The sequence below is a fragment of the Mustela lutreola genome, chromosome 1 (assembly GCF_030435805.1).
Source record: "Mustela lutreola isolate mMusLut2 chromosome 1, mMusLut2.pri, whole genome shotgun sequence".
NCBI lineage: Eukaryota > Metazoa > Chordata > Mammalia > Carnivora > Mustelidae > Mustela > Mustela lutreola.
In genome coordinates, this window is record NC_081290.1 from 198317626 (window position 1) to 198333022 (window position 15397).

General features: G+C 37.6%; 1 pseudogene; it reads left to right on the forward strand.

Annotated features, from left to right (window-relative positions):
* The first annotated feature begins 13989 nt into the window (after positions 1–13989).
* LOC131831114 (voltage-dependent anion-selective channel protein 2-like) lies at positions 13990–14802 on the forward strand (annotated as a pseudogene).
* The last annotated feature ends 595 nt before the right edge of the window (positions 14803–15397 follow it).

Genomic DNA, 15397 nt, shown 5'->3' on the forward strand with positions numbered 1-15397 from the left:
TCCTTCTCAACCCTGCCACCAGTCACCTGTACTCACTCCTTCATCCTTTGTGGATGAACAAACTCTGAGGGACTTAAATGCCTAGTTCCGTAAAGGTTGGGGTCCTTCAACTAGGCAAAGCCAAAGGTGTCTATCAACTTTCAAAGGATAAATTAGTATAAATAACAAGAACCAGCACAGGTGACTCTCACATAAGTTAATGAGGTAGCTTGAGGAGTAGAAAGAAGTTTTCTAGCCCTGGTCAGACTTAAATTTAAATTCTCTTTCTTCCAGTTAATGGTTGTGTGGCTTTGGGCAAGTCACTGAAGCCTTTGACAGTTTTTTTATTTAAATTTTAATGTGGAGATCAAAACAGTAACATGATTATGATGGAATATCTATATATATTGTCATTGTAGTACCCCTCACAGCAAGACTTTGATATATCTTGGTTTTTCTCTTTATTAACTAATGCAATTAATACTTTTTGTGACATGTGAGTATCTGTTGCTGGCATTTGGAATGGAAAGTTGACATGGTAGAAGTTCTATGAAGGAAGAAGAGTTTTAATGATGGTAGAGTCTAAGAAATCTCCATAGATTCCAGGAGGGAGATGAGGAGAGCAATAATGCATTGGAAGGCTGATATGGGAGGACAGTTTCCACTGAAAGTTAAAGAAGGAATGGTGTTCATGTGAAATTCAGTGAATGTGTGGGTTTCCAGGACTGGAAAGTCCTGCTGATGGCACTGAACCTTTGTCACCTTCCAGACTTAAAGTCCTAAGAAAGTAAGGACTCACATTTGTAAGACACAGATGTGAAGTAAGACCCTATAAGATGTCCATTCTGGCTTTCAAAAGGCAGGCTGGGGTGGGCTGCAGAGACCTCCTGGGATGATACACAGTTCCAAATCTTGGATTTCCCATGTCAGATTCTCTAAGAGGTGGTAGGTAGATAGGGGTTGGAAGGACAAATGGAAATTAGAACTGATAAGGCTTCAACAAAAGCTCAGCTTACTATAGGTCCCAGTATCCTAGCAAGTTCTCTGATGTTCCCAGACACAAGCACAAGTTGTCTCTGCATACTTCTGAGGAATCAGGAAGTTCTCCACTGTACCTTGAGAATTTGGAAAATTTGCATAGCTTCCAATAATAAATCTTCTTAACAATAAGATAAATGCCCCTTAGAGATAGTTATACCTAGGTGCAAATCCCAGTTCTGCTGTTTTCCAGCTGTGTGACCTTATACAAGTTTATTTAAATTCTCTTTTTTAAGATTTTATGTATTTATTTGAAAGAGAGAGAGAAAGAGAGAAAACAAGCATGGGGAAAGGGAGGGACAGACAGACAGACAGAGAGGCAGACTTTCCCTGACCCCGAGCTTGATCCCAGGATCCTGGGATCATGATGTGAGCCAAAGGCAGACGGTTAACTGACTGAGCCACTCAGGCATTCAGGTTTCTTTAAGTTCTTACAGACTCCTCTTCTCCCCATAAACTTGAGATAATGATAAACAATACATTGGGTTTTTTGAGAAACAAAAATAAAGAAGATAATATCTTTACTGTGCTCTGGTGCCTGACACTCAATACACAGAAGATGTTGTGATTATTGTTAATTTGTTATTAGAATTCTCTTTAGTCTGGATCTAGTAAGGAACCAACCCACTGTAGAGATTAAACCTATTAAAGAGAACCAGAAACTGAGTGGTATAATGGGGAAGGAGAAAGTAAGGCTTAGGACAGTTGAGTGGAATAAGTTAGTCGACTGGTAGAGTTGGTGAAAGCCCTTAATGCTAAAAAGAAGGGATTAAATCCTAATGTATTTGGTAGGAAGTGGCACAATGAGGCTTGGAGTTGGGATAAAAGGAAGAGATATCTTTAAAACCACTGAGCAATGAAAGCTTTAACATTTCCTACCTTCCTAGTCTCAGTGGAATTTGGAGAATTAATGAACTAATATCTACAAAGTACTTAGAGACTATCAAATGAAAGAAATATAGAAATCCCAAGTAGTATTATAATTTTATTAAACATTTATTGAACATGGTACAGAATATATAGGTAACTATACTTTCCACCCAGAGGGTTGAGAATATAATTGCAGTGTTTTCATTAATTATCTTGAGGGCAGAGGGAATTCTAGCTGAACAATAAGGTTTGAAATATCTCTGAAGAATTCAGATGTACCCATCTGGTCACCATAATTTGCTTCCCAAATTTCTAGAACACAATTGTAGTGTTGTCATTATATAACACTCATATAGATACTGATGTTCATGATGATAATGAAAATAATATCGATTCTCATAATAAAAGCCAAAGAAATAATATGAAAGACATTTTGATAGTATTCTATATATGTTTTCTGTAAATGTGATAATGAATCCTGAAAGAGAGGATAAATATCTCCATTACATGGTTGAATAAGTTGAAGCTTAGGGAAGTCATTTTATATAACATGGCTCAGAGTGATGTATTTGACCTTGTATGCCAGCAAAGACTTACTTCTGTACCATGGTATTTCTATCATCATTTAAGAGAGTTGGGTATTCTGGGACTGTAAGAGTAATAGGACTCAGGATCTTAAGCTAAACATTCTTGACATAGACTCCATAGACCCTCTCTAAAGTGTTCATGGAATTCTATGAAATTTTTTACAGACTTGTATATGTAATGTGCTTTTGCACATTTCTGGAGAGTAGCTCTAGAAAATTCATCAGGTTCTTGAAGGATTTTATAATCCAAGTAAGAGTAAGAACAACTGTGCCCATCTTGGGTCGACTCTAGATAGTAGACAGGGTCTAGAAACATGCTTAGTGGGAATCTAATCTTCAACTACTTAATTCAAAACCACAGACTCAGGCTTATGTGTGTGTGTATGGAGGGAGGTGCCAAAAGTGGATATGTGTGGCAGATTCAGGATCTGTTTTGTACTTTTTCTTGATTGACTTCTATGTTCCCTTTCTTTCAGTCTTCTGTTGTGAACCAGGGATCTTGGAGAAACTACAAAAGTCTGTACGCAGCCTAGACCCTGACCCGTCTTAAATGATAGCCCTTCTGTTATATGTCTCTTAGTTCTCACAGAAGAGTTAATTATACCTTTATTTGTGTACATCTCAATACAAAGCCCTGTTCAAAACATTATGTTGGGGGTACCTGAGTGGCTCAGTGGTTTAAGCCTCTGCCTTCAGCTCAGGTCATGATCTCAGGGTCCTGGGATAGAGCCACACATTGGACTCTCTGCTCAGCAGGGAGCCTGCTTCCCCCTCTCTCTCTGCCTGCCTCTTTGCCTTACTTGTATTTCTCTTTCTTTCTCTGTCAAATAAATAAATAAAATCTTAAAAACATAACAAAACATTATGCTGCATAATAATTACTTGTTTATGTATTCATTCCTTTCATCAGACTTTGCATTTCCCTCAGGTTAGAACTATATAATATTCATATTTTTATTTATTCTAGGCGTTACGTATGGCTTAGTGCCTAGAATATAGTCAGTACTCAATGAAAACTTAAGAAGTAAGCAATATATTGAAGAACGAGACAGATAGATGGATGACTAACAAGTGGATATATTTGTTATAGTCTTGAAAGTGAGGATATTGAAGGATATGTATTAGTACATAAGGATTCACTAATTTTAGGCTAGCTTATACACAGAGCTATGTTAGTAAAAATGGTGATGAGTACGGGAAGGGGATCACTCATGGATTCATGCTTCTCTTACACTGATGGGTATAGAAGGATGATTTGGCATAATAGAATTTTGCAAAGGGTATAACTTTTCTATTTAGGAGAATAAAGTTAGGTGATTGGAAAGCCATATAGCATCCTGCAAAGCTTATGTCAGTTTTCCAGCCCTCTGCAAAAGGCATGCTATAGCTGACTTTCCAGCTCCTCCTGCCTTATGTAATTTGGCTTAATAGAGAGTGAAAGCTTTTCATGCTCACAAAAGCCTAATATTAGCAGCATCTCAGTAATGTATTCAAGTTGCCACCTACCCATATGGGCTACATATCCTTGGAGGAGCCAAATAGGACAAGAGAATTCTTGCTATTTCAGAGTACCTTTGACAGTGAAGAGGATAATCATTTTAAACAATCTATCAGGCTTACACTGAGTAAAAATTCCTGGTTTGTTGGCCTGGCTAATCTTCCTGGCTGGCCTGAGCTATCTGCATTTGAACATAAAATGTTGTTATCTCTTATCCCATCTATTCTTTTATTGTGGTGAGCAATGGGTCTGTACCCACTCCTGGAACCAGTCCTGATGATATCGTCCTCATTACCATGGGAACACTGTCCTTTTGCAAAGATGAGAGTTCAGCCCACCCTAAAAAAGTCAGAGAGTCCAAGGGCTCTCTTGAAGTATAATCAGAATTCTCTAGTGGGATTTAGGTATAATCTGTGAGGAGAGTCATGAAAGAATAAATATTTCTGAATTTTACTGAAAGTCTCCTGAATTCCAAGACTTAAAAAAGAAAATCCTATCTTCAAATAAAGAGATAAAGGAAGTATCCTTTTGCTGAGGTAGTTGGATATTTACCCAGTAGGGATGATCAGTGTTTTTGTACTTTCTAGGGTACACTAGAATATCCTCCCAACCCTCCAGTAAGACTTGTTCCCTGGCATCTCAGGAGAATAAAACCCTACGACAAAGAAAAGTTGTCTGGGATGTTTTGGTATAACTCCCTTGATCCTTCAGGCTATAAAAAAGAGTTATACCTTTGCTGCTTTTTGGTAAACCATACTGACTTCATGAATATGTGGTTCATTTTCTTTCCCCATTTGTCCAGCAAGGATTATGGTAAGAAAGTTCTGAGATTTTCGTCTAGGAAAAAAAAAAATGTGGCATGAGAAGTTTACACTTCAGTTCCTAAATGGACATATTACACATTCCTGGAATCCAGTGGCCTCTATAGAAACCCCTGTCTGTGTCAACACTGAGGATACAAAGATAATTACTTTTTTAAAAGGCATTAGGCTATCACTAAAGTTACACATTTGTGGGAAGACTAATTGTTCTGCTTTTTTTCTGTACTATCAGAAGCCATGGCTAAGCCCATGGGGGCCTGTCAGTATTGATGTCACATTTTTTGGTTTGTTTTTGCTTTTTGCTTTTTGTTTTCTATTCCATGGAATTTCCTGGCCAGTGGTTTCAATACCTAAATAGAGTCCTGCCAGAGCAGTCCAAGTCCTTGGATGGGTAGATCCAGTGGCTCTGTTACAGAAGCCAAAGAAGGCAGGACAAAAGGACTCAACCCACACCTTCTAGGTGAGGAAATCCTGTTTCTGAGCCAAGGATCAGGAAAGTCTGGCAGTTTGAGGAAATAAAGGCACTTTTAAAGATAAACACATCATTCCCCTCTTGTGTCTGAGAACAATGCCCCCCCAGACTCAGGCTCTGAGAAGTGCAGTCACTTACTTAGACACATAGAACTGATGGGTTTGAAATTGGATTTAACTCTGTACTGTAAGACCCAGGCTATAAAATTTCTGTCGTTTTAAACAAAAAGACTAGAAGCTGTTTAGAGTAGTTCTTGAATTTTATGCAGACCTCATTCAGGTCTCTGCGTTGCTTACTACAGCCCCTTAACCTGCTATCCCATCCTCACCCTGAGCTGTTCTTTTACCTTCTTAAAGAGCATGACAACGTCAGCAAAGCAAAAGTTCATCTTTCCTTTGCCAACATTAGTAAGAAAGAGTCAAGAACAGTCAAGATATACCCAGCAAACTCAATCCTAAGAAAACCTAAACTTAACTTCTACAGTGAGTCCAGGCTCAATTTTTAAAATCAACTCATTTGGGGAAGCTTTTGAAATTTTGCACTTACTTGAAAATTATAGGAAATTGAATTAAGAGGCTCTTTGACCCTCTGCTAGCTGGGATATAGATCAGGGCTCAGACTGGCTGCTGCCTTATGTTGGCAAAGTAATTTGGGCTATTCATCCACAACCTGCCTTTTGATCTGTAACACAGAAGAACTCATGATTGGTTTAGTCTCATTGATTGGGTGCTCAAGTACATGTGGGAACTTGAATGCTGCGATACTGCAGACACAGTTCAATACCCAGTCCATAGGGTTGCTAAAAAAGAATTCTTCCAAGATGCAAACCTGGTTATCACCCCCATTCCCCATCCCCCACCCTAACACCCATTAGTGACTTTCCTTTCCCATCAGAACAATGCCAAAGCCTTCTTTCTGACATTTAGGCCAGCTAAGATCTGGCCCCTCTTCAGACCCATCTCCTACCCTCCCGACTATATAGACCAGCACTTCAATGTAGTTCTTGTGCAGATGCTAGATGCTCCATCTGGAACTTTGTCCTTCTAACCCCACCACATCCAAGGTCAGCAGGAAACCTTCTTATCTGCTCTAGACTATGTTAGGGCTTCTCTTGTGCTTTCTTAGCAGTTAATATACTATCCTCATTATGCTGTATCGTGGTGAGTGATTTTCTTACGCACACGACCATCTTTCTGGGAGCTTTTTGAGAGCAGGAACTGCCCTATGCAATTACATGTTCCACACATCGAACTTGGTATGTAGTAAAACATTAAATGGATGCCAGTATCTGTGCTTTAAAAGGAGATTAGGGGGGTGCCTGGGTGGCTCAGTGGGTTGGGCCATGCCTTTGGCTCGGGTCATGATCTCAGGGCCCTGGGATCTAGTCACTTATCGGGCTCTCTGCTCAGTGGGGAGCCTGCTTCCCTCTCTTTCTCTCTCCGCCTTTCTCTCCAACTACTTGTGATCTCTCTTTGTCAAATAAATAAATAAACTCTTTAAAAATAAAATAAAATAAAAGGAGATTAGGGATGCAAAATAGATGACATGATTTACTTGTCACAATATCCCAATTTTTCATCTCAATTTTTGAAATCTAAGTTATCTATACACCAAACAAACACATGTACATTTACACCAGGTATGTTTTGTGACTCTTGAAATCTCTAATTTGGGATTTGTGGTTCAACGGAGTACAAACTGAATTCCCAGGTGCTGAACTATGGATGTGGGTGAATAGGAAAGAAGGGCACCTGAGTACAAACTACAAGGTAGCAGGTAAAACTCAAAAGGTTTCAGCTGGGGAGCTGATTGGTGGGGACTGATCTCCAAGTCCAAGATACCAGTTCAATGCCAGTATCAACATGTTAGTGAATAATAGCAGGAGATACACTTTTCTGAGAAAATGCCTGTATAGAAAAACTCAGCATAGAGAGAAACTTGGCAGACTGTAGAAATCTTCAGAAAAGCTATAGCTATTTAAGGCAAACTTTACCTTCCCAAAATAATTAATTGATTTGCCCATAAATGAGTTCCTTTTTTTAGACTTTTATTCAGTCCTTCAGCATACCTCTATCCTTCCAGATACCTAAAAATACAAAACTTGAAGACTTTGGAGCATTTTATGTTCTTTTATTTCTAATCATTGTTGGTAATAAAAATAATAATGGTAATAATAATAGTGGTAGTAGTAAGTAGTATTTATTGATACTTACTATGTTCCTGGCACCATTTAGGGTTTCACTTATTTGGGATACACAACAACCCATTTGAGATTGATAGTCCCATTTTTATTTATTTATTATTTTAAGTTCTCATGTGAATTTCAGTTAGTTAACACAGTGTTATATTAGTTTCAGATGTACAATATAGTGATTTAACACTTCCATACATCATCCGGTGCTCCTCATTTGACAAGTGCACTCCTTAATCCCCATCACCTATTTCACCCATCTCCCCACCCACCTCCCCTCTGGCCACCATCCGTTTGTTCTCTGTAGTTAAGACTCTGTTTTCCTTACACCACCCACAAAGATAAACTCTAAATGGATGAAAGACCTCAATGTGAGATAGGAATCCATCAAAATCCTAGAGGAGAACATAGGAGTAACCTCTTCAACATAGGCCACTGCAACTTCTTTCAAGACACATCTCCAAAGGCAAGGGAAACAAAAGCAAAAAATGAACTTTGGGGACTTCATCAAGATAAAAAACTTCTGCCCAATAAAGGAAAGAGTCAACAAAACAAAAAGGCAATCCACAAAATGGGAAGGTATTTGTAAATGGCAATATGGGTAAAGGGTTGATATCCAAGACTATCAAGAACTTCTCAAACTCAACACCAAAAAACAAATAGTCAAGTCAAAAAATGGACAGAAGACATGAACAGCCACTTCTCTAAAAAAGATATACAATTGGCTAAGAGACACACGAAAAAATGTTTAACATCATTAACCATCAGGGAAATTCAAATCAAAACCACATTGTGATATAACCTTACACCAGTTAGAATAGCAAAAATTGACAAGAAGCAACAAATGTTGGAAAGGAAATGGAGAAAGGGGAATCCTTTCTGTTGGTGGGAATACAAGTTTGTATAGCCACTTTGGAAAACAGTGTCCTCAAAAAGTTAAAAATACAGCTACCCTATGACTCAGCAATTGCCCTACTTGGTATTTACACCAAAGATACTGATCTAGTGAGAAGAAGGGCCACAAGCACCCCAATGTTCATATCAGCAATGTCCACAGTACCCAAACTGTGGAAGAAGAGTTGCCCTTCAACAGATGAATGGATAAAGAAGATGTGGTGCATATACACAATGGAATGTTGTTACTCAGCTATCAGAAATGATGAATACTCAACATTTGCATTAAAATGGATTGCATTAAACTGGAGGGGATTATACAAAATGAAATAAGTCAAGGAGAGAAAGAATTATCATATGGTTTCACTTATTTGTGGAACATAAGGAATAGCATGGAGGGCATTTGGAGAAGGAAGGGGAAAATGAAGGGGGTGGAAATCTGAGTGGGAAATGAACCATGAAAGACTATGGACTATGGGAAACAAACTGAGGGTTTCAAAGGGGAGGAGAGTTGGGGGATGTGTTAGCCCTGTGATGGGTATTAAGGAGGGCATGTATTGCATGGAGTACTTTAAATTCTACTAAAATTCCAGTTGTTCTTCAAAATCTATGTCCTTTGAAAATTATCATCCTTGAGCATAATAGTGGCCTTCTGAATCTAAATATCTCCAGACATCCTCCCTAAAACCTAGAATTTCAACAAGGGGCAGAAAGGAAACACATGATCCACACATTCGGCATTTTCTTTTAAAGTTTTTATTTATTTATTTGACAGAGAGTGAGAGAGAGATTACAAGTAGGCAGAAAGACAGGCAGAGAGAGGGTGAAATCAGGCTCCCTGCTGACGATATTTTTTAGGAGACAGAAAATTCAAATTGCTTTTTGATGGAGAAATTAACATGAAGTTGCAAGAGTTTTTGACAAAGCCATAACCTGTGAAAATGAAAGGTGGGAAGAGAGAGGCTTAAGAGACTGCATGGAAAAGATATGAGCAGAATGGAAGACATAAATGAATCACCTCAGAAAGAAAAAGTTCAACAATCAGTGCAAAATAAATAAATAAATAAATAAATGTTAAATAATTAATTCTGGAATGTGGTGAACATGGTTGTTCACAATATTGGCTATAAGGAGGTTGCTTACTTATTATTGGAACCAGAAGTGGTGCCTCCTTAGTGAAGTTGCTTATTTGAGTGAAAAAGATGAAAAGTAGTGATGCTCCTTAGAAAATCAAAAGAAGGAAGTAAGAGGGGGAGGGTTGTTGTTAGGAATCGTAAATAAGCAAATGAGAAACCAGGTATGCAAAATCACTTTTTATTTCTCCCTCCACCTCCTAGGCATCATGTATCAAATTAACTGGACTTCAGGATGACAGCAGAGGAGAGCAGTCTTAAATTAGAAACCTCCAAAAAGGTTTTTCTTTTCTGGAATAAGAAAAAAAAAAAAAGATAAAATAAACTCCAACAAGGTCACTGTGAAATATGGAGTCAGAAAATATGAATAAGAACATTTTGCTTGATTAAAATGCTCCTCCCTAAATTAAAAAAAAAAAAGACAGAATAAAATGGTTGTGCAATTATCCAAATTAAAGTAAATATTCTGAGAAAAATTATTGGGAGATTTTAGAAAATAAACACACAGAATTAGAAATGCAAATCTCACTACTCCTGAAACTAATATTACACTATGTGTTAACTAACTGGAATTTAAATAAAAACTTGAAAAAGCAAGCAAGCAAGCAAGCAAGCAAGAAAGAAAGAAAGAAAGAGGAGAGAAAGAAGGAAAGGAAAAGGAAGGGAGGGGAAGGTAAGAGAAGGGAATGGAAGGAAAGGGAAGAAAAGGAGAAGAAAAGAAAGAAGTAAGGAAGGAAAGGAAGGCAGGCAGGCAAAAAGAAAGGAAAATCTCAGCACAAATGGACCAAAAAGAAAACCAAGAAGTTAGGAGAGGGGAGGGAATGAGACTATAATAAGAGGTGGGGAGAGAGGAGGAAATGCATTAAACTAAGGAGAAAAAATTGAAGACAAAAATAAAATCATCTCATAAGTGGGGAACAAATTACAATATGCACAAGAGTGAATATGTAAATGAAAATTTCATGGGGGATAGTGAAGAGACATGTAAACAGAAGATTGTAAATGAAGAAAGAAAAGGATCAGAGAGAAAGAGATAATGAAAGCTAAGCAAGGAAAGTCTAACAAACATATAATTGGTGACTCCGGAAAAGTCAAAGCAAACCATTAGAAAAAAATGTTTTAAAATTATAATCCAAGACATAGAAATAAATTGCATTTAAAGATTTAAAGGTCCCATGTATACCTGATAAATTTGATCTAGACAATGAACTCTGAGAAAATCTTGCAAAACTGGCCTTAATTGGAAAAAAAAAAAAGCCATGTAATTCCCACACAAAAAGATGAATTCTTTATGAAGATAAAAGGAAAAAATAACACAGTCACCAGACTTCTCAAAAGCAACACAGACAGCAGTGAAGGAGCTTTTTAAAGAAACTCAAAGAAAAAGTAGTGTCAAGATATTTTTTATCCAGCCAAGTGGGCCTTTGTATATATACGCTACAAAAAGCAGATTTGAGAATACAGTAACTCTATCAAAGAACTCCATCTCAGAATTCTCAGAATTCTACTGAAGTGTGAACTTCATCCAAACAGAAGATAACCAAGCAGGGGCACCTGAGTGACACAGTCGGTTAAGCATCCAACTCTTGGTTTTGGTTCAGATCATGAGCTCAAGGTCATGATCTCAGGCTCCCTGCTGAGATTCTCTCTCTCTGTCTCCTTCTGCCCCTTCCCCTACCACTTGTACACATGTTCTCTCTCTAAAATAGATAAATCTCAAAAAAAAAGATAACCAGGTAAACTTCAAGATATTATTCATAGTAATGTGCATGTATGCATGTGCATATACATGTGTATATCAATATTATATATTTATTATATATCATATATATACACATAGATATTATATATATTAATTGTTCTGTATTATATATTATATGTTAGTGTGTATATGCACATATGTTGTATAAATTACACAGTCACATACAGTACTGTAGAGGTAGGAAGACTATAACAGTGTAGAGTTATGAATGGAATAGTAGTAGGTAAATGTTATCTTCTCTGAGAAAGATAAAAAGATACAACTAAGCGAAAAAAAAGAGAAAGAAAAAAATGGAATAACATCATTGACTGCTATAAGATTAATAGGTACAAGTCAAAACTTCTGTTTACAACCAAATAGTAAAAGATTAAAACCAGACTGTAAAAAATTAAGAAAAAATAAGATTAGAGATAGGATTAAGGGGAAGAATACAAATGTAACCACTGGAAGAAAAAATACACACTTAAGATACATATATATATGTATGTATGTGTGTGTGTGTGTGTATGTGTGTGTGTGTGTGTGTGTGTGTGTATTATTATTTTTTTAATATTTTATCACAAGTAGGCAGAAAGGCAGGCAGAGAGAGAGAATGGAAGAGAAGCAGGCTCCCTCCTAAGCAGAGAGCCCAATTCAGGGCTCAATCCCAGGGCCCTGGGATCATGACCTGAGCCAAAGGCAGAGGCTTTAACCCACTGAGCCACCCAAGCACCCCTAAAATATATTTTCAAATAGCAAGAAGAAAAACTCAATAGAAAAAGAAACAATGTAAATGTAATCAGTAGTCATTTTTATTTTTATTTTTTTAAAGATTTTATTTATTTATTTATTTGTCAGAGGAAGAGAGGGCACAAGCAGGAGGAGCAGCAAGCAGAGGAAGAAGCAGGCTCCCCACTAAACAAGGGGCCCCATGTGGGACTCAATTACGGGACTCTGGGATCATGACCTGAGCTGAAGGAAGATGCTTAATGGACTAAGACACCCAGGTGTTCCCATAACATAAATTATATGGCCATTCTGAGGTCAAACATAGCAACCCTATGATACAGGTAAAAGGTTTTAATTCACTTACTCCTATATACTGAACATTTATGCACCTCAAGAAAACCTCATTGAAATCTAATTTCCAACGTGATGGTATTTGAATACAGGACATCAGGAGGTGACTAAGTCATGAGGCTAGAGCCCTCATTAATGGGATCTGTGTCCTTATGAGAGTCTCCAGAGAGCTCCCTCTGTAAGGAGACAGGTATCTATGAGCTAGGAAATGGCCCTCACCAGACATTCTTTTTTTCAGGGCTTTGATCTCAGACTTCAGCCTCTACAACTGTGAGAAATAAATTTATGTTGCTTATAAGCCACCTAGTCTATGGTATTCCATTATAATAGTTTGAACAAAGTTACCTACTTAAATAAAGTAGATTTTCAAATTGGCTAATGACACAAAACCCAATTATTCTCTATACAGGAAATATACCCAAAATGTAAATGTCTGGAACGCTAAAAAGAAAATGTGGCAAATATGTACTAGGCAAAGGAAAACAAAATGAATACAGAAAAGACCATCTTGATATCAGACAGAATTGAATTTAGGCAAAAGTATAAAAGAAAACTTCAATGTTGTAATGTTGAAAGTTGCAGCTCACAATAAATATTTGACAGTTATAATTATGTCTGCACCAAAAAATAGAAAATAATCTATATAAAACATAAAATAAAGAAATTGCAAGGAGAAACTGATTAAAAATAATAATAAGATACATCACTCTCAAATGATGTCAGTGAAAAAATAATGATTAGAAGATTTAAAGAACATAATAAAATACCAATAAGATAGATTACATATAAATATGAACATATTTATATTTTAAATATATAAAAATATATAAATACATTTATATACATAAGTAAATCACTCTGATGGGAGAGAATATGCCTTCTTCCCAAATATATATGGATCATTCATAAGAAAATTGATCATATATAGGATCATGAACAAAAGCACCGTAAATTTGATAGATTAGAGATATTAGGAAAATATTTTTATTAGAATCCAAGCCAAACACAAAATTCATTCATTAAAAATTTTTGAAATAAAAATGATATCCACTTTGAAAACATCAAATAAAATTAAACTTTTTTATCAAACTTTTTTTTTTTAAGATTTTACTTATTTATGTGACACAGAGAGAGACAATGAGATCAATGAGATCAGGAACACAAGTGGGGGTGGGGGTGGGAGAGAGAGAAGCAGGCTTCCCATTGAACAGAGAGCCTGATGCGGGGCTTGATCCCAGGACTCTGGGATCATGACCTGAGCCAAAGGAAGATGCTTAGCGACTGACCCACCCAGGCACCTTATCAAACTTTTGAGTGCTTTCACTTTGCCGAGCAAAGTAAGCGAATTTACAAAAAAACAGTGATCATGAAAATAGTACATAACAGAATATATGGGATACCCAGGGCAACCCTTAAGAAAATAAATATAAGAAAAAAGAAGGGAATTAAAATGGTACACAAGTTATATCTAATAAGAACAAAAAGGCAGTGATGATGAAATAAGACATTTTCCTTCATCCTCCAGCTGTGGAAGCTGCAGCCGACGCTGAGTCCCTGAGCTCCTGAGCGAGTTGAGGGGACTCAGCATCAAGCAGAGTAGCAGCCTCCCCTCTCAGGAAACCACTGGGTTTCCCCTGGCCTTACCTTCCCATGGCCACCTGTGGACAGAGCCATGCGTGGCCAATATGTTTCCACCATATGCTGACCTTGGAAAGACACCAGGGATATTTCCAGCAGAGATTTTGTTTCGGGTTGGTGAAACTGGGTGTGAAAACAAAGTCATGCAGTGGTGTGGGATTCTCAATATCTGGTTCATCTCATACAGACACTGGTAAAGTTCGTGAAAGAGCAGGGACCAAATATAAATGGTATGGGTCTTGTCGGAATTCCACAGAAAAATGGAACACAGATAACTCTATGGGAACATAGTTTGCAATTGAAAACCAGTTATATCAAGGTTTAAAGCTCATATTTAATATCCTTTTCGCCAACACAGGCAAGTGGTAAAATCAGGTCTTACAAGAGGGAGTTGATAAACCTTGGTTGTGATATTGACCTTGACTTTGCTTGGTTAGCTATGGTTGGTTATGAGGGCTGGCTTGCTGGGGATCAGAAGATCTCTTGACAGTGCCAAGTCAAAGCTGACAAGAATTAACTCTGCGATGGGTTTCAGGACAGGGGACTTCCAGCTATACACTAATGTCAACAGTGGGTCAGAATTTGGAGGATCAATTTAGCAGAATGTATGTGAAGATACTGACACTTCAGGAAACCTTGCTTGGACATCAGGTGCCAACTACACTCACTTCCACGTTACAGCCAAGTATCAGTTGGATCCCTCTGCTTCCACTTCTGAAAAAGTCAACAACTCTAGTTTGATTAGTGTGGGCTCAGACTCTGAGGCGTGGGTCAAGTGTACACTGTCTGCTCTGGTACCTGGGAAGAGTATTCATGCTGGACGTCCCAAAGTTGGGCTTGTTCTGTGGCTAGAGGCCTAATCCAGCTGAAAGAAACCTCTGGGAATAGATATCAGAAGCTTTCACCTTTGTGTATTTCTAGTGTGACCAAGATGATCAAAACAAAGTCTGATTAAATAAGAGCTGTGCTTTATTTATTTATTTATCTATCTATCTATCTATTTATTTATTTGACAGATAGAGATCACAAGTAGGCAGAGAGGCAGACAGAGAGTGAGGAGGAAGAAGGTTCCTCTCCGAGCAGAGAGTCCGATGCGGGGCTCGATCCCAGGACCCCGAGATCATGACCTGAGCTGAAGGCAGTTGCTTTAACTCACTGAGCCACCCAGGTAGCCCTAAATATTCAGACAATGACTCGTTAGCTGGGTTCTAGGTGAATTGGGATCTGAGCTAGATACCAACACAGCAGTCATGCAATCCCCTATATGTTACTTAGATGTATTTAGCTGTTGAATATGCTTCCCCGCAATAATGAATTAGACCTTTATGAATGCTGTGCAATTGTATGCATGTTTTCTTTTATGTCCCTATTAGCGTTGCAGCAAGATATAAAATAAACATTCAAAAGTTAATTGGTTTCACATACACAAATAATAAATAGTTAGACAATATAATG